Source organism: Ceratina calcarata, unplaced genomic scaffold, assembly GCF_001652005.2.
Source record: "Ceratina calcarata isolate Rehan_Ccalc_2016 unplaced genomic scaffold, ASM165200v1 scaffold147.2, whole genome shotgun sequence".
NCBI classification, from domain to species: Eukaryota; Metazoa; Arthropoda; class Insecta; order Hymenoptera; family Apidae; genus Ceratina; species Ceratina calcarata.
The window spans coordinates 289,002-313,240 of NW_017135881.1; the positions used below are offsets into that span (position 1 = coordinate 289,002).

Genomic DNA, 24,239 nt, shown 5'->3' on the forward strand with positions numbered 1-24,239 from the left:
TGTAAAAAGTGTTTAATCTTGACTACAGTTGAGAGGATGTATACATATATCTCGAGAACTTATTGAAGCTTACTATACTGGGAAAAGACCCGTTCGTTATTAACGTTTCAAACTAATTTATTTTATACAATGGGAGCTCGTCCAAAGATTAACTTCGTATGTAGACTTGATCGATTTTGTGAGTCACTGTCGTTTCTAAGCTTTTGTCTATCTGCTTCCCCTTTTCCCGACCTCGATAGCGTAAAATTGGATTTGACGACACCGGACGCGAACGATGTCGCAATATAGCGGCGGGTTACACGCCAGCACGCTGGCATACGGGGAAACCCGGCCAATTACATTACTTAGACTAATGTTATTGACGTCGTGGCGCAGAGAGGATTGTTTTTACCGCGCGCCGCGTCGGGGCGATCACCGGGACTTTTCGACGTTTCGTCTGCCGTAGAAACCCGCTTGCAACGCGTCCCCCGTAACTTCTCGTCCACCTCACCATCGGATTTTCAAAGAAACAGAATTTAATCGAACCACCGGCTACTTGATAAATTATTATTGTTCTGCTTTCGAGTTTACGGCTATCGATTGCTCGAACGCTCGGGCGGTTTCCGTGTTTCGGGTCGTATCCGATTCGATGGATCGGCCAGTAACGGGCGAGGAGTAGATTTTTCGTCGTTCTGTATCCAACCGGAGAGGGATATTCAGAATCAGAAGTAGGAGCTGAATCCCGGAGCAGAAATAGGGGGTGCGAGCGGGACGGCGACACGCGTGTTTCCTCTTCCTTTACTTGGAATCTAATTTCGTCGAATGTCATCCTCGAGACTCGAGAGGGAGAAAGAAAGAGAGAGAGAGAGAGAGAGTGCAGCGATCTGCATTCGAGGTTGAATCGCCCGATAGCAATTTCCAGGTGAGCGAGATGGGAGACTGTCGCGCTCGACCGGCAGAAAGAGAGAAACAGACACCGATCAAGCCGAACGCGGCGGGGTTGGCGAAGAAGGCAGGGTCACGCGGCGGTGGGTGGCCAGAAGGGGGTAGTTGAATCCTGCAGGAGGATACGCTGTCCGTTCCCGGGGAAGTCTCGTCGAAGTATCGAGACCTGTATCATGGCGGCTATAATACATTTTTTATCTGATCGAGGGGATCTTCTTTATGGAGGGTGCTCCGTGCACGGCTCTCCGTCGCTCTCTCTATATCGGCGCATATGTACACGCGCGAGCCACCGTTTACCCCTGCGCCCCGCTCTCTTCAAATACTTCGTGTAGAGATACACTCGTATCCGGTTATTCGGATTTCTACGTTTTCTCTCCTGTACCTCGACCCGGCGAGAGACAGTCACGTTCTCGTATCCTTGCTCTAACTGCTATACCTTCGGTTTGATCAATTAATTGAAAAGTCGTAGAAGACAGTAGATTTACCCCGTATTTAGCTCCGCTAGTAGTAGACTCGCGCATTGAATCCGCGTCGGTCTTGAAGGAATCGTAGGAATTCACGATGAACGATCTATACCGTGAAATAAAACAACGGTGCGCCAGCGGTGATCTAAATCGAAAAAGGCGCGGGGGTAAGAATCGTCGGGGTTGGATGTAGAGGCTTGGGATGGAGGTATAGGCAAAAGCAAAAGTGGAAGTAGGATCGCAAGGAAGCGGGGACCGAAGCGGAGGCCAAAGACGGATGGTAGTTGCGGCGATGGTGGGGTGGCAAGGAGAGCTCCCTATCATGTGGGCAGAGAGGGGAGGGGAGGAGACGATATAGGGAAGGCGGTATAGGGGATTGAAAAGCAATTTCCCCGCGAGGGACGCGCGGTGTGTGGTCCGAGCTTTATATTAATGATCCAGATATATTATCGGACGTGACCGAAATTGCTGTCAAAAAACTCGGATATTGGATCGAGAGGAGATTGCGAGAAGGTCGCTTCTCTTCTCCGGCGGCGCGCTTCTACCTACGTATGTACATACAGATACGTATGTACGCGTACGTGTACATACGTGTACGCCGATCGGTCACTCCGGAAAGTTGCTCCAAAACGAGCAGCCGTTTTGCGTGTATTTCGTCTTTCCGACTCGCTTCAATCGGAGGCAAAGCAAACAATGTATACGTGTTTCTCAACGCATCGATTACATTTTGAAGTTCGATCGACTCACGGAGAAACCATCGTTGACGATCCTCGGGACATCGTATCTCGTGCACGATATGTGCTCGTTTCCCAATGCAGCCACGTCTATTATTCCAGCGTATCACGAGATAATGCGCCCTGTCGTTTTCCCTCGGAGTCGGACAGATCAATTTCGTTCGCGGATTTGTCTGTGTCGAATCCGCGTACTCGCCTAAAGCGTATCGCGTTCATTCGAATCCTCGGTAACACGCGTGGGCGCTTGTTCGCGATCCCCTGCCGGTCAGCATCGAGTAGGAAAAAGGAAGTTTCGTACAACCGGATCGTGAATTAGACCAGGGAATATTTATAAGCCTTGCGAACCCGTCGCCTTCACAGACGAGAGACGGAGGGGAGTCACCGGTTTTGGGAGGGAACGCGATTCGCGCGTGTATGCGGGCGTGTTAAGTAGTGGATCCTGTCGCATCGAGCACATATACGAGACATGTTTTATGCAGACTCGCGATAAGCGATTAAAGTGCGACCTAGCCGTACCGGTTCCGAGACGATAAGCCCGGATAATGCACGCATTTTCTATCTGCTGCGAAATACCACCCGGCGCGCCGCGCGCCGTGTCTGCCGTTCAATGTCGAGTTCGTCGAGCATCGCGTTGGCGCCTCGTGTACACGTGTTCCGCTTTCGATCGGTTTCGATCGCGTTGTAAACGCGTGTTCCATCCGACGGTTTCGCCGAATCGATTTCCAGTAGGACTCGAGCAATCTCGAAGTGAGAAATCGGCTTGAGAGCAATCGGCTCGGCGTGGAAGCGCGTTTAATGCAGCGATCGAAACGGTTTTTCTGTTAAGTCGTCGCGAGGTCACGTTCCGAGCCGAAAGACCAATTTCCGCCGACTTCTATTTACATAGTTAGGTATACGGCCTGGATAATACGGCCCTGTCGAGTTGCTCGGTTCAAGCGATGGGCAAGAAAGAGGGGCTGTCCACCGGTAGAAGGATAGCTTGGCAGGAAACGGGTTGAGGAGGGTATTACGGTAATACCCACAGTGTTTCCTGGGTAGTAGGTAGGCGTAACTAAATTTCCATATCTCGGCGACTGTAATGCGCGTTTAGCGGCCAACGACGTCGACGACGATGGATCGAATTAGCGTTCGCCTTGCCTTTCTTTTCCCTTCTCCTCATGCTCACGCTTATACTTTCTAATTTCGTGTTTCGATCTACTTCTTATTTTCCCAACGACCCCGTGGTCGATCATACTCGTCCGTGATTTCGTTTCCCTTTAATTTTTCGATCGATCTATCCTCGGACAAGGTCGAGAGGTCAAGACCCAGAGAGAATCGACGGCTGACTACAAATTCACGCGGCTATTAGGACGTGTATTTACATGCACGAGTAGCGACGTTTGATTGGCCGTAACGTCGACGCTTGAAAGTGGCTCGCCAGCCCCTTGATTGGATTCTATCCTGGACACAATGAACTGTGCGCGTCGTACGGTCTAACGTGATCGAGCCGAGGGTGCCTGAGGGGAAGAACGAGAAAGGAATACGAGAGATTATTACGAGGCATTGTGCGAAACGATTGAAACTTGTGACTGCGTCGCGACGCGTCCCGTCGCGTCTTTGAATTTCGCGTGCAGCGTTCGATTAATTTGCGGCAAGCATTCATAGTATATTGACATTGCCAACCGCTCATTGCTCAACCGCGCGTGTTTTGTGACAATTTTTTAATCGATCGTTCAGAGCGTAACGTTTTCTTATACATATTTACCCTCCGCTAATGAGAATCATTTGAGCGTTACCAGAAATATGGAAAGAATAGGAGAAACGAGAACGATCGTATATTGGTCACGTTCCGTGTGGGGGTGCCCTCGTACATTGTATTTTGATACTGATTGACGCTTGTTCGCTTGCGGAAGGATTAGCGATCTGGCTCGTGCCGGGCAATCATACTTGCGCGATGCTTCTCTTTCCCCCTTGGCGGTGAACTGAATTCAATCGACGTACTTGAATATGCCCCGTGACACTTCCCATGACTCGGAGATTCTGTTACCCTTCCATCCTTCGTCGATCAATCCCCTTTTCCTATCGGATATTCCAAAAAAATTTATTATCCAGAATTTTCCTTGAGAACATAGTCAGCTCGAGATGATCGTCGAAGCGTTCCATCCCCTTTTCGTAATTGACTCGTGTTTTAAATAAATCGCGTTTCAACGTCCACGGTTTTGAAATCTTAAAGTGGGCCGATGAAATCAGTCTCTTTCCAGTGATGCGCCACTGCAGTAGTAGCTCCCGTTTCATCCTCTCGGGAATCGAACGTGAGCGGACTATCGTGTCGAGAGCGCGAGATCGAGCTATAGAATAGCCACATCGAGGAATCGACGCGAGCGCATCGGGTGCGAGGAGTAAAAGTGGGGTCTCGAAGTGGGAGGGTAAACGTCGGATCGAGGTGTAAGCGGTTCGCCGAGCGTCGCTTAAGGAACGCGTAAAGCGAGAGACAAACAGCGATCGAGCTGTAAGGGTGAAGACACGGTAGTAGAAAAGAAAGAGGAAGACGATGGACGTAAGGGTCGGATGGCGATCCGAGGGCGAAGGAAGGGATTTGTGGGACTCGAGGACGGAGCGCTCCGGAGATCAGTAGGTTGATTCGAGGACTCGGTGGGAAGGGGGTGACTGTACTTAGTTAGCGGACAATGCGGCCCCTAATGAACAGCCAGGGGCGGCCGGCAGAGCAGCAACTGGAGCACGCCATCTAGTCTGAGACAGACAGATTACGTTGCGTGGCGTTATACCGCGTTATCCTTCCACTACCCCCGGCTGTTGCGTTCGAGGTTCGCATTGCGTGGCAATTTCGATTAAGGCCGACCGTTTCGCCGTTTACGATTCGCGTAAACCGTATCGACATTCCTAAGCACATCGGGAAGCTCGGTTCTCGTTGGTCAAGCTTACTGTACATACTTTGACAAAATTTTTTGACTTACAGCGTGCCACCTGACCATTGTCTAATATTTAATTGTACTTTTCGTATAAGACATTTTCTACAACACCTCTGTATGGCTAATATAAATTAGTTAACTCAAGATGCGAAAATATTCTATCGTGAGTTGATTCGCGATTGACAGACAGATATTAGATAGGATACGTCAAGCGTACACGGTCGAGGATGTATGGGTATAATTATACGGGGACGCATCGCGTCTGATAACGTCTTGATCGTTGACTAACAATTGAGGCGGGAACGGGGCATTGTGATTCTCATCTTTCTGCAATTCGGATAAAGGAAAATTGTCATTATCGCGTCTATAAAAAGAAGATTACTAAAGTACACTTAAAGGCAAGCGGAAGAAGAAGGCCGAAGATAAAAGAAGGGGCGTGCGACGAAGCGTCTCGGCGGATTTACGACGTTCACGTAACGGTGCGCAACGGGGTATTAAACGCGTGCGCATTTAAAAGTTTTCACGAAAACATCGACGTATGTCTAGTCCATCGCGAGTAAATATAATGTAGGGAATAACGACGCGTGTCGGTAGTCGCGAAGGAAAAAGATAAGGAAAAAGAGGGGTAAAGGGATGGGAAATATAGCGTAGTTAATACACGAGACGACGTTGATGGTGTTCGTATAGCAATGGAAGAAACGAGCCGCTTTACGTGGTCGATTGAGATCCACTGGCTGCTGCGGCGGTTGTAATTGGATTCAATTGTCCCGCGTTAAATCAGTGACTGCACTCTCCTGCCAGTTCTCCATTCTGCGTCTATCCATCCGCTACTCCTACGACACAGCTCATTGAAACGACTCGGTTAGGTACAGGCGCGCTCGGAAAACTCGGAGTCCTTCGCGACGTTCGCGTAAGCTTGAAAAGAGCTTCCGCTGGCTTTTTCCGCGCACGGAAAAACGCCGATTATTCGCGTAAATCTTTGTCTCGTCCGCGACCGATCCACGCACGTCGGCACGGCCTTTCAATTAAAATAAAATCTGTTTATCGTCCCCGTCTTATACCTACGATTCTACAAGACTGAAATCCTTGCATATGTACCGCCTGATGATTTTGATCGATTTCTATGAAAACAATTACGATATCTATCGAATTAAAAATTAGCGGAAACGGGTATGAACATTTTTGGAGCACGGGAATTCTCGTTGAATTCCAGTTATCGACATCCGGCTGCGAAGTCTGGTAACATTTACTGAAAATATTCGCCGGAACGTATTAAAAGTTGCCCTTTTGTGGGTCGATCGACGTCATTTGCAATTACATTCCTGGCTGAATTGGCGAACGGTAAGGGAGCAAGAGGGGGAGAAGTGCGAGCAGCGACGCTTTCCGATTTTCGCCATCGCATCGCGCCACTTACCGAATATATTCTTTGCTCCCTCGCTCGCGTGTCAATATCATGGTAAGCGGTAATTTTGCTAATGGCATTGTCGCATCCTTTATATTCCGTGCCATTTACGTCCTCCATCCTTGCCTCTCTTTAACGTCGGCCCACGCGGCGGTGGCTGCTGCGCTTCCGGAAACACGGTTCGCGCGTAGGCTTCCATACACCGCGTGCGTGCGGGAGAGGCGGAAAGCGGCCATCTGAAACTCGACGTACCTGGTCGAGAAAACTCTCTTTCTCGCGTATAAGGGTCGGCTGCGTGTCGCGTTGATTAACGAAAATTCCAATGCTTCCACGAGCTTATACGGAGCATCAGTGATTCTCGAGTCTTTGGTATGTGGGCGGAACATAGTCGCAAATTGGTGGGATCAGTTGCATGAAGAGAGAAGGCAATTCTGTTGTCGGATCCTAACGTTCATATCTACTAATTGTTCGCGCCGCAACGCGAAGCGGTTTATAATTAACAACCGATCTAATATTTCTGAGAACTTCTTATTACAGTCTTGCCGAAATCGAATGGGTTATAGAGTTTGTGCGGAATCCATTTGGGTATGCCATGACGCATTAACGTTTTCGATACGATCTCCAGGTTAGACGTACACCTCCTACGCTCATGGTGTAATTGATCACGTGTATCTAAAATCGACAGAGGTGTAGAACGTCGCGAGGGATCGGTCGATCTTCCCCGATCTCATAGACGTCGAATACGGTGATTCGAGTTTCCCGAGCGAAATTAATAAGAGTGAATTAATAATAAAACGGGCCTCTCCCCGGCCGCGTTTCTCGCGTTTCCCCGATTTAATCTCTTTACGCGTAGCTACTCGGCTGTTGGCGTACAAAAGCGAATGACTTTTCAGCCGCGAGACCCGGTAACTTTAATGAAAATAGTTCTTACGTTTTTACCTGGGAGTCTCGAGGGGGGCTTACGGCGACCCCTTAACGAAGATTCTAATTAAGCGAACCTCCCACATCGCGACTCTAACTCAGTCCCGTCACCTACCCTGCTCTCTTGGTCCCTCTCTTCGCCCCCGCTGTTTCCAAGAGAGCCACGTAAAAGAATAAACGCGGCTGCTTGTGTCTCCTGACTCGGTCGATGGATACATAACACAGGCGTACGTACATCGTGTCATCGTACATACACGTACGTGAACAGTAACGTCGATATTTCCATCTGGACGAAAGTCCATTGTTCACCCGGCAGAATAGCGTCTCGATAAATTCTCGATGTTCATGTTTTAAGCTTCTTTTCGCGCGTCTACGCATCGACATCGCGAGCATAACGAGCAAACAGGTTGAGCAATCAATTTAATTTCTCTCTCCGTTCAATCCTTCCTCCTCTCTTTCTCGCTCTCCTTTCTTTTTTTTATTCCCCATCTCGTCCCCGCGTTCTTCTTCCTACCTTTTTCTTCTCCCCTTCTCTCCTGGCCGGGTTTAGCTACTCGTGTGACGTGGCCTAGCTGTTAGTAGTTAAGAGCAATGGTTATAATGAGACCCCATTACGACACGACTTTTAAAAATCTGTCTCTGACAGCCGGACCACGATGGATTATTCTTTATCCGCGGGCAACAGTTTATTTAAAAGTAACGAGACCGCCACGGATAATGAGCCGTCCTTCTTTATTTCCATCCGCGCCTGTCTATGAATTTCTCTCCACGGCTTCTCTCCCGGGAGAGGATCCAGCCAGCCAGCCAGCCAGCCAGCCAGTCAGCCAGCCAGCCTGCTCGGCCTTCGTTCTCTCTCTTATATGGCGAGCTTAATTGAAGTTTGCATCCAACGTAATAAATGTCCTCCGCGTGTGCCGTGTAATTAATAAATTCCGGTATTAAAGAAGCTCGCCACGTGGAAATGTCGCACGAATTCTCCACTGAATCGGCATAGTTTCTCCTATGCTTCCCCGCATTCCCACGAATCGAGATTCGCCTGGAAACATCGATAGGCCCTGTATTGCATCCTCGACGTATGAACATTAATTTCAATTCATCCTAACAAACCCGTGAATTATTTTTCTTCCGAGCCTCGTTAACAACGTCACTTGGAGGGTCAACATGTTACGTTTCATCGATATTCGCGCATCTAAAATCCGGCCTAACGACCTCGTACGCCGCGGCGTAACAACGTCCGGCTCTTTTTTCATGGGTCGCGTTTATTTCCCGTTCGTTTTGAACCTCGTTCCGTCTACCCCGCACTTAGATCTCTTTTAATTATCGGTGCCGAATAATCGCTCGTTTAAAACGAAATTAATGGATTCCCTTCCCGATACCGGTGAACGAGGGTCCTGCAAGATTCATTTTAGCCCGCGGCGTCCGACGGCAACCACCCCCGTAGCCTTTCCCTTCGGCGTCTTTTTCACGGCTCGTAACTATAGGCGAGCATACAGGATGCGGCAACGACGCGGCACGGCGCCATGGAATCTCCATAATTCTGGCTTACAGAAAATGACAGCTTTTAGCGTTGATGCACAGTTTATACCGGGCGTATTATTTTAAGTGGCGCTGTCTGTATAATTCAAGGCTCGGGGTGCGCGGACAAGGCGCGAGCGAAACAGAGGACGAGACTTTGGTATCAAGCTCGCCGGAGGAACGGAGAGAGAGCGTGGAAGCGCGAGGATGACTAGGGGGTTGAGAATGAGAGAGCGAAACCAAGAGAGCAGTAGGACGAGGCGGAGGCGAGCGAGAGGTGAAAGGGATGAAGGGCGGGAAGGTCGACGCGGTAATGGCATCGTCGTGTCGCCAGCTTAAAGCTCCAGTGATTCTCAATCACGCGAATCCATTCTCCGTGTCCATCGTGTCGGCGCCGAGTCTGCCGGTCCGCGCCACAGATGAAACTCCGTCCGTTCTGGAGGTCGCGCTCGGATACTTTCCGCTCTGTCGATACCGACGTTTCCTCCGAACTACTGTAAAATAAATAAACTCGGCCACCGGCACTCGAGTTCTTCTACTCCCTGTCGGCCATCTGTATCCTCCCCCCGTGTTTCTCGCCCGCCGCCCAAGTCGCGTCGCATCGAATTTGAATTCGTTCGCGAGCCGGGTTAAAATGCGGTCGCTCGCGGCTAGCTGGGCGTACTTGCGCGAGCGTAATGGACATCGGGCGAAAGACGATGGTATGAGAACGCCGAATGCGGGGAAGATGAAAAAAGAAGCGGCGGGAAAGACAGAGGCGGGGTAGAAAACGAGGCGAGCAGAAGGGGACCAGCTGCGGTTTCCTCTAATCTTTGTACTGGCACGGCCCCACCGAATTAATACGAGAGCCTCGAAGAAAAGATAAACATTCCCGTGAATACTCTTGGGTATATGCGCACATGCACGGGCAACCGTTACAGGCACGGCATGTGCATCGCCCGTCAAGATGTTTTGACCGACGAGATCCCGTCGTCACGGATGTCGTTTCTGCCTAATTGTTCCTTCTCCCCTTCGTATCTTCTTTCTCGGTTTCGTCCTCGTATTCGTACACATCGGCAACGACGACCCGCAATGCAACGGGTGATCCCTCTCACCGCAATTTCCTTCTCCATTGTACGTATTCAAAGGAATTGATCGTAAGTTCATTAAGAGCCCGTCAATTTTCACTCGGCGTCGTTAATATTCCACGTCGCGGATGCCTAATCGAGTCTGAGTCCAATTCTAACTTGGTCCCCGCGGCGAAAAATCCATCTTCCTTCGGAAATAGGCACATTTAACGACGTAAGTAACTCGAAAGGAATTTAAGGGACGATTGGGGCGCGTCGACGTTGGTTAAACTCACGAGATCATTGGGACAGGGATGAGCGAAGACAGGGAAGAAATCGTTGGGGGCGAGAGAGAGAGAGACGGTCGGCAAAAAGGGGTTGATGGAGCGAGATGGGAGCAGGGACTAGCGGAGAAAGATGGCGGGAGAGATAGATAGATAGAGAGGGAGGGAGAACGAGGGCCGATAGACGTAGGCGCCGGCCAAGTTGCGCCGCTGATTGCACCACAAAGGGTGCAATTATGCGGCCCTCCAGCAATCACCGCGCATTCTGCCCGCCATTTGACCCCTCGACACCCCTGAAACCCCGCTACGCTCCGAGATACTACCTACCCGCCCCGGATGGGTACATAGGCAGCTAACACTGTGAAGCGCACGACAGACATATCACCGGTCGGGGCCACCGTCGCTTTTTATTTAAATGCGGCCCCTCGACGAGTCGACACCCTGAATGCCCCACGATGTCTATGCAATTTAACCTGGTGGCGATGTCGCGAGAAAAAATCTGTTAATGAACGATTGTCGGCTACTGGGGATTCGGATGAAAATATCCTGAAAATTGGACGCCTTTCTTTCCTCCTTTTCTTCGCTCGCTCCTTCGCTCGCCCGTTCCGTTCTGCCCGCTCGTTTTCATGCCGCTCGTACATGACGACGATAGTTCGCGCGATGATCAAACGTTTATTCAACCAACTTCCTGGTCGCGTGCCCCTTTTCTGGGTGCACCTACATATGTATCGATGCACACAGTATTCTGTAGAGGCACGTGCACGTATATGATCCACAAATGCGATCATATATAAATAGCTAATTCTACTTTCGACCTACGTGTACAAATAACACATTTTACGTTATTCAATACACTGTAAGCAATGTAGATTTTAACGAGAATTTCTTGAATCTCTTTATTATTTGACGCACAGACGGACTTTACGACGATATCCCAGACGCGAGACGAACGAGCGTAATTTCTTGCTTTTTGCCTATTACACGAGAGCACTCACGACGTTGTACCGATTATGGAGAAAGGTTGAAAAAAGCGGCAGCGGGAAGAGCCGGCCGTAGACAAGAGCGGAGAAGCAGACGTCGCGGTGGTAGTGGAAGAGGGACGCGACACAGTGAGACGACGAAGGAGAGAGGCACGAAGGCACGACGGAAGAAACGTTCCAGATGCGTTCCCCGGCTTCTGAAACAAGTTCAGAGTCAAGTTGCCAGACCCGGTTCCCTCCGCCGCTCGGCGCGGCCTCGGCCGTGGGCTCCCGAGGCAGGAAGTGCCGCATTAAAGCCGCTAATCTGCCTGTTTTCATGGCTCTTCGTCGCTCCCTGCTCCGCTACTCTTTTCCTCTTTTGTACCGCGAGCTCGTAAACTGTGCGTTTATGCCTGTTAGCCGAGGAAACGAACGGCCAGAGGATCGATACGCGGGTGAATGTCAACGTCGGGGTTGCGACGAATTTGTTACACAGTCACGCGATAAGAAAAATAACCATATTACGAGAAAATTGTATTCAATTGGGATCTTCGATTCCATTGCTATCATCGATTTCCAGCTGACTCAATGTCGATATCTGTTTGTTTCACTATTGGGACATTTTTCGTAGTTTCCATTCTCGTTGGCTCTGGTTATATTATCGCATCGGGAGGAGCAAGACAAAGACGAAGCCGGGTTTAAAGTAAATTTTAAAGGCGCGTTCTCCGGCCTCCCGACGAAAATCTCTCCCAACGGCCCGTTTCCGTAATCCGAAGACATTAATTTGTTGGCAGGACGGACTTAAGAATGTTGACCCGGCCGTTTTCCCTCCAGGGACTCCTTGTATTTTCTCAGGTTATATCTGGGAAGAATCCGGGAAACGGCGCGGAACGTGTGGGTCAAATTTTACGCTCCCCCGATGCTTCCGTCGCAATGTCTGAACCGCCCGTTTCTTCAAATATTGATTTTTGTATTTCGCCACGTGTTCAACCGGCGATCGTCCCGTCTCGAGATAAACGGTTATCGCCATCGAAACCTTCGACTTTCTGCCTTCTTAACTTTGAGAAATTTTCGAATCGGTACCTACAGAATTGTCACAGTATAAGAAAGAACAATAGATTTACTCTGTCAAAAAGTGTACTAATAATCCACTCTTGTGCACGACGAAATCGCATCACCAATGGTTAAAAGGGAGTTGTATAGGACAACTGGAGCTACAACTTCTGTCTGAAACATTTTTCGCTTTGACGAAAAAAAGATTTTTGCAACAAATAGTTTTATTTATTAATTAATTATTGACGCTAGTGTAAATTCCTAGCAATGTTTGTAGTCAGTTACATTGTAAATGTAGACTTTCAAGGCTGTTGGTAGCAGCTACATTGAAAACATTAAAACTGGCAGTCAGGCGAGGACGGCCTGTATAAGATCGTCGTTTTATCTTCCAAATTGGAGCCCGCGCACAACGAACAACATGGCAAATCTGTTCGCCATGAGGAGCCGACAGCGTGAGGAAGCCTACTGTTCTTTCTTGTACTTTGGCATTGTATTTGTTTTCTCCTGAGTAGAAAAAGAAACTTTATTAATGCACATTCCAATAATTATGAAGGATATATCAATCATCTGAATTCAATAGAAATTTAAAAAAAAAATGCCTTATTTAACAACTGTTCAGTCAGTCACGTATGATTCTTGAATTCTGTATTGCATTTAATTGTGAATGATTAACGAATCGAACGTTTACCAAGTGAGAGTTAGTGAACGAACGCGTATCAGTGTTGTCGACGGTGGAGATCCGAAGGTAGAGGTTCGCGAGTAAGAACGGGTGCGGGCAGGACGCGGGAGGTTATTGCCTGTTAGGTGATTTATCTAGTAATACTAGCCGACAGGCCGAGGCTGGGGCATGGGGGCGAACCCGTGCCTCCTATCCCCACCCGTGGAGCCAACCACCGGCACCGGTGGAAATTAAAAACTCACTTTATTACACGTCTCATTCTGTGCTTCCTCGCGCACCCCTCGCGAACCGTCTCTCTATCTGGATCCTCCAGCTCGGCTTTCCTCTTCCCGCTCCTCTCAGCGCCGCGCACCGCTCTCTCGTCACAACCTGCCGCCCCTGGAACGCCTCGTCCACCGCGGACCGACTTAATATGAGGCCGGCCATACCTGATGGAACGAATATTATTAAAGTTCGCCCGCACGCGAAACCCGTGAAATATCGCTGTTCCCTTTCCTCCCTTCTCCCTTCATCGACGCTTTCCAACGCGCGTCTCTTCTCTCCTCGGGGCCGTTTTAGACCCTTCACCTTCTCTGCTCTCTCTGCTACGTACCTCTTGCCACCGGGCTTTTATTATCTGCCTCTAGCTTATACTCGAGACGGTAGCGAACTCCCAGAAGCAAAAATAATCACGGGTAAGCCGCGATGTAAATACTGCTGGGCTTCAACGTCATCCTATCTCCCTCTCTCTCTCTCTCTCTCTCTCTCTCGTCTGTCTCTCTCATCCTTCGCTTCCTGGTACTCCTGCCACCCGGACCCAGTCCTTCTCTCGGGGAGTTCCATTTGCGGAACGGTGCATTTCGATTTTTCAAGTTTTCGCGGAGCAGAATGGAGCAGCGCTCCGCGGTGAATCGAGCCTCGCGAGCTGCTCTCGCGTTCGCGCGGCGCACTCGCGAAAGTAACGTTCTGTTGCGCGATGGATTATTTATGATTCTATGCTTTTATCTGTATTACTTCGTCCGTTGCGGCTGCTCCCCGGCTACGCCATCCCCGGCCGTCGCCGGTGCCGCGCTTATGTATTAAGAACCTTTCCAACGCGGTGGATCGTCGCGAATCCGTGGACCCTCCTCTGTGCGTGATATCACGATCGTTCGTAAAGGGAACCGACGTAATTTCCCCTGCAATCTTTCGTTATTATTGCACGTGACATTTATAGTATCCACCGTCGCCTGTCTGCGATACTGTTAAATAATTGAACGACAAATACCTAAATTTTCGAATGCTTACCGCCGACTCGTCGAGCCCGGGTATTATTGGCCGTTCCCCTCGTCCTCTTTTCGGCTAACCCGACGACGAAATTTTCCCTCCCGTCCTGGGGACGCCTCTGTATAATCCGCAGACAATCAAGATCGGTTTGTGGAGCGAGGACGGGTAACGCGATTGATTCAATTTCCAACGTAAAGGGAGGACAGTTACGGAGGGAAAATTGAGGCAGCACGTCGATCGGGCTCGAAACGCGGCCGTGAAACATTCCTTTATCTTATCCGGATGCAGACAGTGGTAAGAAACGCGAAAGCCTTCTAATCACCTCGTGTCGCAGCTGCGCGTTCATTCTTCTCCTCCTATTCAGGATATCACTCTTTCTCTCTCTCTCTCTCTCTCTCATTCTCCCCGTCTCTGTCTGTGTTTCCGGAGTGCCTACGCACCCGCGTGTACGCGTGTGCGCGTCCATAGACCCCGATGACGTACCCATTGGTATCTGGCTCGTTTTATTAATGTCAATAAGGCAATTATTGCCGATGAATGGCGTGGGTGAGTGTCTTGCTCATACCATCGCCGCGCCGCGTTACCTGCCTCCGGTATCGATGGCTACGAACCGATGTTTTTAATCCGAGTCGATCGAACAAGTCCGTTTATTGTACGACCGTTTCTGTCCCCGGTCTCGTTCCATCGGGATTGATTAAAAATTGAAACGGTCTGAATCTGTTTACGCGCAAACAGTTGCTTAATATTTTGACGACGGATAATACCACCGTCCGAAGGTAAACAATCGAAATCGTATTGCATCGGCTGCGAAATAAAACGGCAAGTTAAATAAAAAACGGAGGGGCAAACAGAGCGAGTACGATTCGAGTTTGCCTCGAGAATTTCTCGTCTCAATTAGCCGCGAAAAATGAATCAGGGATGTCCTTTTAATCGTTATAGTGTCCGATCTTCTGCGTAGTAATGCGAAACGTGTTCTCCGATGATTTTATTCTATCGTGCACTTAAAATTGACTTCTTTCCCAGGTGTTGAACGTTTGCGCGTTGCTCGGCGCACTCGCTGAACGAAATATACGGGGGTATGGGGGAGAATAATATAGGAAAGAGGGGTTTCTCCAGTCTCCGCTAAGCAATATCCATCCACCCCACATGCCTGGCTGCCTGTCTGCCCGTTCGTATTATCGGTGTGTACAGACGGGCTCTCAGCAATTTATCCATTACGGTCTCAGTCGCGCGCGAGCTATTATTGCATTTTTTGAAATTATTGCCCGCCCTGCCGCGGCGGCATCGACGCAGCGCGGCGGCCGGCCCTACCATCTTGATTGACAGTCTGTGCGAACGTACGATACTTACACTCGATTCTGAAACGAAACGCATCGAATACGCGTGCCGTATCGATTTACCGTTAAGCCTCTTCTCCCCGCGAAGGCGTAACCGCTTATCGAGTCGTTTTATCGATAACCAAAGATGCCCGTTAGGGTGTAAAAATTGCTTATAGGCGGATGATGGAGTAGGGACTTATAAACCCTCGTGGAAAGTCGTTGGTTCGTTGGTTAAAAATCTTTTGTAAAAAATCTCTCGAGGATAGGTCTATCAGTATGATACAATTCTTCGGTCCGTTCCAGCCTGGCAATTACATTTACAGAAGACGTTTGCGTGTCGGACGTCGGTTCGCGTTCATCCTCGAGAAACGGCGCACGTTATCGCGGCCCGTGTGTCCATCAATTTCTTACGAGACGCGTACGCGCGTAGACTCAATTATCCGAATTGAGCGCGCCGCGCCGCCGGAGGCTACGTCCGAGGAGACTCGGGGAGGAGGAGGGAAGCATCGCCGGTAATACATCGTGTCCGAAGGCAACTGGAAGGATGTACGAGTTCGTTTGGGGCAGCGAAGTCCGCAGAGGCCCCGGCAAAGGTTCGCGCGGTAAAAAATTCAGAGGGTGAATAAATCAAGGAGCGTCGCAGCAAAGCAGAGGAGCAGCGAGCGGGCACAAGCTCGAGCGTAAGTGCGACCGATATGTGCCACGAGATCCTCTTCTTTTGTACATACTTTATGGGGAATAATGCGTGAAAAGGGACGAGGAGAGGCCGGTCTTTCGCGCGTCTCGTTTCACCCTGGACATTCCCACGTATACCTCCAGTTTCCAGCGTATAATCCTCTGATCCGTCCTTAGCGAGCCGATGATTTAGGGCGCTACCCTTGCACTCTTGCTGTCTTCTATTACAGAAATACGATTAGCCACGCCGCCGTCGGCATATGTATATCGGACGTAAACGTACCGATCGGCTACGTGCATTGTCGAGTTACGAGGTTGAACGTGTTCCGCATCTCGTTATTCTCCGCTCGAACGACGCCGGTCGTTTTTCATTCGGTCCTTTGCCCGACGAGAGATTCGCTGAATAGGGAACGTTAATTGTATTATAACGCATGGTAGCTTGCGTATCGGTATACGATTTCGAAGCGGAACGTCTCGAAGGATGGCGGTTACTGTTCTAATCCGGTTCGAAGTCTCGTTGCCGAGTAAAAAACTCGGTAATTACACGACGCTATGAAGTAATGCCCGATACCTTTTACGCCGCTGCCTATTTGCGAGGGAAAGGATTAAGAGGCCGGACAAGAAGGATCGAGAAGTTGAGTAGTCAGGAGAGGGACGCCGTCGGGGCGGTGGGGCGGATCAGGGGAGGAAAAACGAGGGAAAGAGAGGAAAAGTACGAAGAGGGAGAAACGTATCTATACGGTCGGTATAGATCGCAGTGTATCGTTGAGTAAGTTGGAAACGTTGGAGAAGGGTAGGGCGTTTGAGGGGATGGTGGCTCATCTTGTAATGGACTCAGAAGACAGGCGAGTCGGCTAATGGACCCCTGCTCTTCTAGAAAAGCTCTCAGTATCTGTGCCACACGAGCATCGGTGCCATCGGGCAGCGTCCTTCCAAAATCCGCAGCGCGCATCAACGTATTTCTATGATTCCGCATCGATGGAAACAGTTTCGAACTGCAGCCAAACGATCACGTTTTTCGGATCGATCTATCCTCCGTCTCTCTCGCTCTGTCCCTCGTCCTTCCTCGGTCCCGGTATGACGCGTATCGCCTAATAGTCGAAAAACTGACCGGTTGTTTTCCAAGTTTACGCTCGAAAAAATATTTGACGTTGCACCGGCAGGAAGGCTGGATGCCGTCGTGTTTGGATAAAGGGCCAACAACGGGACGCGGCGTGTACGAAATCGCGTTGGACAGCCACCGGGACGTATGCGAGCGCTCGTTGCACAAATATTTTCCCGCGGAGATGCAAAACGGTGGGCATTTTTAAGAGCGTACACGTGTTACCGGGCAAACAGCCCATCGGACCTGTGTCCGCGCGTCGCGAAACGTATAAACTAGAAAACGGAACAATTTCTTTTCTTCGTCGAGGTACGAACGAGTACGAGGCGGTTGGCAGTAATTAACTGATAATTGAAAGAAACGATTGCGAAACGAAAATATATTTGATTCTTGTACGTGGGTTCGCGTGTCACGCCGGAGACGGCATCGTTGAGGTAGACGAATAGAACTTGTTTCGCTGCGGAACAGGGGGGAAGGATTCTCGGGGAAAAAGCAGTCGGAGAAGGAGCAGAAGTACGCCCGACTACTACTCTCCCACTCTCATCTACTCCTACCGAAGTCGCGTCATCCTTCTTCTTATCCTTCGCCGTGGCGGTCCTCGTCCTTTCCCGGTCCACTCTCGAGAGTAACGTCTACCTCTCCGTTGATGGGCAACGCCACTTGAGAGGCACTAACGCACACATTGCTCCCGGCCACGTAGCTGTCCGGCCGATGTCCGATACATCAGGTCTATGCATAATAAATCCGTATCGGAGCGCACTACGCGAACACGCGCGAGCATATTGGCCGGGCGGATGGATTCGATGGGAACAGAGACAGCAGGATGCACTTCTAGTCGAATGAGAACTTTGAGAACGGGATGTATCCATTTGCTCATCGAGAGAAAGAGAGAGAAACAGAGAGAGAGAGAGAGAGAGAGAGAGAAATCTTCTTCCAGATATCAATATCCAGAGGACGTTCGCGTTACCGAGGGAAACTTGGCCATCAAATTTTTGTCGATCCGCTCGCCGCGTCGGAACCGGTCCGCTCGGACATTCCGCGTTGTTCGATAATTGCGGACGCGCAACAATTTAAAGCATCCTTCGTCTATCACGTTTCTCCAAAGTATTTTTAAATTCAAATTTTTACATTTATATTCAAATTCGAATGGTTACATTGAAATTCTCAAAGCATTTACTCCGAATAACTTGGGGGGATATCGACGTCAAATTTATAAGCGAACATTTGGATTTGCTACGCGTTCGAAAAAGAATACGTAATTATCGTTACGTAGTTACGGTCTCGTTAACGGAAACGGACGTTGAATTGTGTTCCCTGTTTCGGGGCAACATCCCGGTAATTACGGGAGGGAACGGAAGGGTGTATCGCGTGACTACGGGAAATTTAGGTTTTATCGAAGAAAAGCTCGATCGAATTTAGAAGTTGAAACCGGCGTGCGGGCTCTCTTAATTAACGAACGCTAAATAAATCCGTTTCGGGGCGAAACTCGAACGGGTCTCGAACGGTACACTGGCGGAGGGTGCGGGTGGCAGCCCGTAGAATTTATTTCGGCATCGACACGGAACGTTTCTTCTGGGAGACAAGAGAGTCAGCTCGGGTTGGCCTAACCCGGCGAGCGAGTGAGCTAGCAGAGAGTGCCCGTTTAGTTTAATACACGTAACGTTACTCTCCGGCTGCTTTTTCTCCCAAATACTCCACTTCCAACCGGTTCGAAGTAGTATAAGTCGTGGACAAAGTAGACGGCGTACAGAAAACCTCCATTAAAGTCCCTAGAAGTGATTAGTACCCTCCCCATCTTCCCCAACCTCGCTCTCTCTCTCTCTCTCTCTCTCTACCTCCCTTCCTCCCTCTGTGTCTACTTGTTTCTTCCATCCTTACTTCCCTCGTTCTCTCGGTTCGCTATTCCTCGTTCCGTACTCTACGAGCATTCCTTTCGCCTATAGAATCTAGGAGTCTAGATCTTTCATCTATTCGACTCTTTCACGATTTCGGTTTATCGTGCGGGAGCGTGCCACGCTGCCAGGGTGGTATCCGTAATGGGCGTGAGAAAACGAATTCCGATCGCTTGGAAACGACCCGCTGTATTTCCTCGGATGTGTTTTGCTCGGCTTTTAAATCCGGCCCACGGTTGCCACGGTTCTTGTGCGCGCCTCCGGGTGCAAGATCGATTTCAAGTGCGAAAACCGTCGCGAGGACGAACAGGTCCGACCGAGCGGGCGACGACGAGATGTTGCTCGCTTCGGGCTAAAAGCACCCGCGCGACATTCTACGAAATTAAATTCAACATAGATGGTTTCGTCCCTGATTGCGGATGAAACCTGGCAATCGCCCCAATTTCATCTCGTTCCCGCCGAAAAATAGGGGGAAAGGGAGACGTCTACGTGTTCCTGCGCGGTTGTGTGTGTGTAACAACGCGATGACGTTGATGGGAGCGAAACGACGACGGGGCGGACGAAAAAACCAGGATTGAACGTGAAATTGTAAACCAACGCGTCGAAATCCCAATTTGAAAAATAGAGCGGCACGGTTCCCGTGGACCGGAAACTCTCGGCGAACGTTAAATTTAACCGCGCGTCGATCGGGCACGTTCGGTTGGAAGTCGTGGTCGAAGGCGGGGGGGTGCGAGAGGGGTGGTGATCGGGCGACGGTGCGGATTAGGACGACGGGGAACGGGGCAAAGTATAAAACTGCGAATCGAATAAGTTTCACGGCAACGTCATTTTGCCGGAGTAATCCACTCTTTTACCTGATTTAATCAGCGGTCGGTCATAAATCAGCCGGTAATTAAAAGAGACCATCGCCGATGCCGGGGCAGTAAACATGGCCTAATCCATTTCGCCGGGTCGCCGCATACAGAGGTGTGGATAGTATGGGAGTGGAAAAAAGGTCGTAGCCTTTCTAATTTAATCTGGCGAATGATTCCGTGATTCTCGAAGCCGGCGGGCAACCCTTTCATTACTTACGTCCCCACCCTTAGTCTACCCCACGAGAGAGGCACCCTCGCGCGCCGCGGCAGCTCACTCCGTGTACCTCCTTCGCCCCGCGTGCCACCCTCGCCTATGAACCGGCGCAGAACACTAAATCAGCGACCAGTGTAATTTTTGTAATGGGAGGTGTGGCCTCGTAGGGGTGGTAGACGCGTCTCCCGCCGGGCAAACCGGACATATAGTAGGGATGCCATCCCTGCGTTCGCCTTGCGTCGGGCAATGGTAGGGTAACGTAGGGGCGATTTTAGGGGTGGAATCTCCTACGTTGCGAGCACGCTGCTTCGGTGGTTAATCCTCCGTCGCTATGTCTCGAACCGAGTTACGATCCACCACGCTACCCATCCTTCTCCCTTTCCCTTCCGTTATCTTTTCCATTCCATTCTCTCGTACACCAGTTTCTTCCTTTGACTAACCGATTCGCATCGTAGCTTGTATACACAGTCACACTCTTCCGCAGCGACAAATATAAGGCGACTTTCTCTGTTGCCATATCCTTGAATGAATGCTAATTAGAAACGTTCGTTCCTCTGCAAACGACAGATGCTCGTGCGGTTATTAAACCGCGCATGCAGGAAGCGTTTCCTCTTTTTAATTCGTATAACTTGTCTTTCGGTCTACTTTCTAATTAACTTACACCGAATGTACAAGGCAAATGCATCGGATTGTCGATCGAGCTCTTAACAAAAATTATTCGCTCGGTCACGATCCCTTTCGTGCTCGGACCGATCGAATGCCGGTGCTCTCGATTCGTGGGAACATATTCCGGGGACCGATATGACTGGTGTGCTTTGATCACCGTCTTAATCGGCTCGGCTCCTCCTCTCCTCCGCACCGAGAATTCCGCTCGAGTTAAACTGTGCGGCAGCGTGAATGGTTTGATGATGGGCAGGCGGGGCGGGGTGGGGTTGGGTGGTATGGGGTGACGTGCGGGTTGCTTTTGATGGTGGGTGCAAATACGGGTTTCGGAGTTCTCCTCGGGTTCGAATACGGGTGCGATGACGACGGTCGAGTGGCAACCGTCGACGGTGGGGAGACTGCCGCGGGTGGAGAAATTCGTAGGGGTGGAAATCCGTCAACTGGTGGGAGAAAATGTGAGAGAGTGGGGTGACTGGAGGGGTAGTTGTGCGAGAAGTGGGGATTTATCACTTTCGGTGGCGTGCCGCGGTCGCACGCGGCACTCGGCAGTTTACAACCGACCGCCGAATAGGCGGTTTCGCGATTTATCGCAGTCTCTTGACTCGTTCACGGTGTCCGAAAGTTCGCGATACGTCTCGTCTCACGAGTAAACGCGATCGAAGTCGAAGCTTTGACAAATCGTACGATCGATTGCATTTTGATTTGTTTCTCGAAATAAATGTTCAGATTTTTCATGAGATCGATGATAACGAGTGAACATTGTTCTGTGTAGCTGGTGTAGTGTCACGTGTCCGAGGGAATCCAGAGAACCGTGCACGAGGCGTTCGGGGAAACTGGCTCAAGTCTCGAATTCTGTTAGGTAAGTCACGCAACATTTTTCTGTCTTATTTAGAATTTGAAGAAACCGAGTATGCGATTTAGAATTCGTTCGATAATTATACTCGTATCACGTTAATTCGAATTGACATATTATAAAATGTCAAAATACATAAAAATACAAAGGTGTAGATTAGTGCAAGTCGAAAGATGAAGCCATGTGCAAATATACTTTACGATTTCGTATTTTTAAAATATACACATTGTCCTCACCGCACGCACATGGTAGTTCAAAGAGCAAGTTTTACGTCTGTCTTTTTAAACATCATCGTTCATTATCATACTGACAGAAACAGAAGACAGTGGAAGAATCTGTAATAAGGCATGTAATTCAAATTTCACGAACTTGAATTCGGTCGGCGAGAGAGTCGAACGCGATCACACGTTCAATTTAACAGAGGGGTTTCCGGTGAAAACCGCTTTCGCCCTTTCCATAGAACCGCGATTAACGTGGGTTCGCGCGCGCCCGCGCGTTCTCGCGTTCCCGCTCAATCCGCGTCGTTCGAAAATTATTATAAAATTCCGCGTAATCCGCTTTGCATGCGAAAGGTGGCACATGAAAAAGTGGTTGGCAGATAAATGGAACGTGAAAATTATGCATGACTGCGTGTTATGTTCGTCGACAGTCTATTTTATATCGTTACCCGTATTCTTTCTTATTTTAATACGCGCATTCCGGCGCTTAATCTGCGATGCTCCACTAGACAGATTGGCGGCAACGAAACGCATTCGTAGGGTTGCCGTTAACGATACCGATTCCTTAGAAGCGGGTCTAATCTGCATCCCGACAAATGCCCCGGCTACATTGCTCCGTTTTGACGTTCGTAGCTCGACGGTGGTCGCGTTCTATTATCGCACGGTGGCTCAGGGCAACAGGAATTTTTCAATCAACGACCGGAATTACCGCGCGAGACATTTCGTCGTGTTCATACAACACAATGCCCGGTCGTTATTGCGAGCGGGATACCGCTTTAATTGACTTTGATACGCCGCACCGCTCGATGCTTATCCCCCTTCATACAAGCAGCGCACAAAAAATTTCATTCACGAAAATAGCACCTACATATGTACGTATATATGTATGTGATTTATCTCTAGTCGTAGACTATCTATCAAATGGAACACAGCGATATTATCTTATTTTAATGGAACACATCGTCACTCTATTTGATCTGGTTAATTTCCATTCATGGAGTTTCCTAATCCTCGTATTTTCATTCCGCTCTCGTTCGAATTCCAAGACGCTCATCGGTGATCCGATGCGACCGGATATCGAGGAGACTGTACATTGGTCGTCCTTGTCCGGGCGAAGAGATGCGAGGGTATCCAGTCGTTTGAATTTCAATAATTGGCGCCAGTTTTAGTAGCGGCGGCGGTCTCGTTAGTCGTCCTCCCGAACGGAGTGACTTAATTATTTCGTTTGAAGTCCGCGGGGAGGAACGAAAGAGAGGGGGTTGCGGGTGGAAGAGACTGTTGGGCGATGCACAGCCAGACGTACGTCCGTGTGTACGTGTAGGCGCGAGCGCGCGCGCGCGCGCGCGTACTCGCAAACAAATTGAGAAAACTGGAGCGAGGGAGACGGTCGAGCGAGGCAAACGTTTATTTTACACCGACAAATTGGTGCGGCTAATTAGCTCTGGCTAAAAGCAGAAGTATGACCGTGACGTCGCTTTGCCTTGTGCCGCGTCGCACACCGACGCTGTTCTTGCTGAAGCTGTACCAGCGACTCGAATGTAACCAGCTTAGGAGGCGACAATAATTGTTTCCCGCTTTCATTCGTCGCCACGGCCGAATCAAATCTTGAAAACTTTCCGCTCCGGCTTATGCAACGAATAACAGTAACGACGCAATTAGCGGACGACTTCTCTTGCACATTTTCTATTTCCATACCGTCGTTTGCTACGCACACGTGTATCATATTTGATGATGCAAAGCATCATCTTCAGGCATGATCTCCGATCGTTTCGTGACAGCGTGATAGGGGTTCGCGCGAGGTATCCTGTCAACGAGGCCGTGGAAATTACAGGGGACCGTCAGTTGCGATATAATTTAATAATGCCGGGCACGCGTAATGTCGTTCGACACGCGTCAGCGATAATTCCGAGGCGAATGTCCAATAAAAAGCCACTTTGCTCGATCGAAATATCAAATGTAATCCTCTTAAGTCGGGTGCACCGGTCGAACGTGTATCTCCAGGACTGACCATCGCGCGCTGTCCTTTTCCGCTCTTCTTCTTCCTATATCTTACTCCCTCGCATCCGACCCCTGCGCACCTCTTCTCGCTCGCTCGCAGGGCGATTCGGTTACCTCCGTCTTCGTCGCGTCCACGTGATCCACCCGCGAGCTTCTAAGTTAACTTCTAACCCCTCACCCTCCTCTCCGTCCCGCCTCAGCGTTCCCGTCCAGAGGCGTTGCTTTTACGGCGATTGAAGCTTCCCGTGGGATCTTTGGGCACTCCGCCAGGTGGCAGTGCCGCGTACTTCTGGGCGTCGGCCCCCGATATCCATTT

At 49.8% G+C, this 24,239-nt stretch overlaps 1 protein-coding gene across 3 annotated transcripts in view; it reads left to right on the forward strand.

Annotated features, from left to right (window-relative positions):
* LOC108631946 (LIM domain only protein 3) overlaps positions 1-24,239 on the forward strand; it is a 54,910-nt gene that overhangs the window by 11,927 nt on the left and 18,744 nt on the right. The window contains exons 1-2 of one of the 3 annotated variants that reach the window (XM_018036206.2): positions 21,394-21,534; positions 21,627-21,713. The exons of 1 other annotated variant lie outside the window; for it this stretch is intronic. The gene's annotated coding sequence lies outside the window, so the exon portion shown is untranslated. Of the gene's footprint in view, positions 1-21,393; positions 21,535-21,626; positions 21,714-24,239 lie in introns of those variants that run through there. One more of the 3 variants, XM_018036197.2, reaches the window with a different exon arrangement.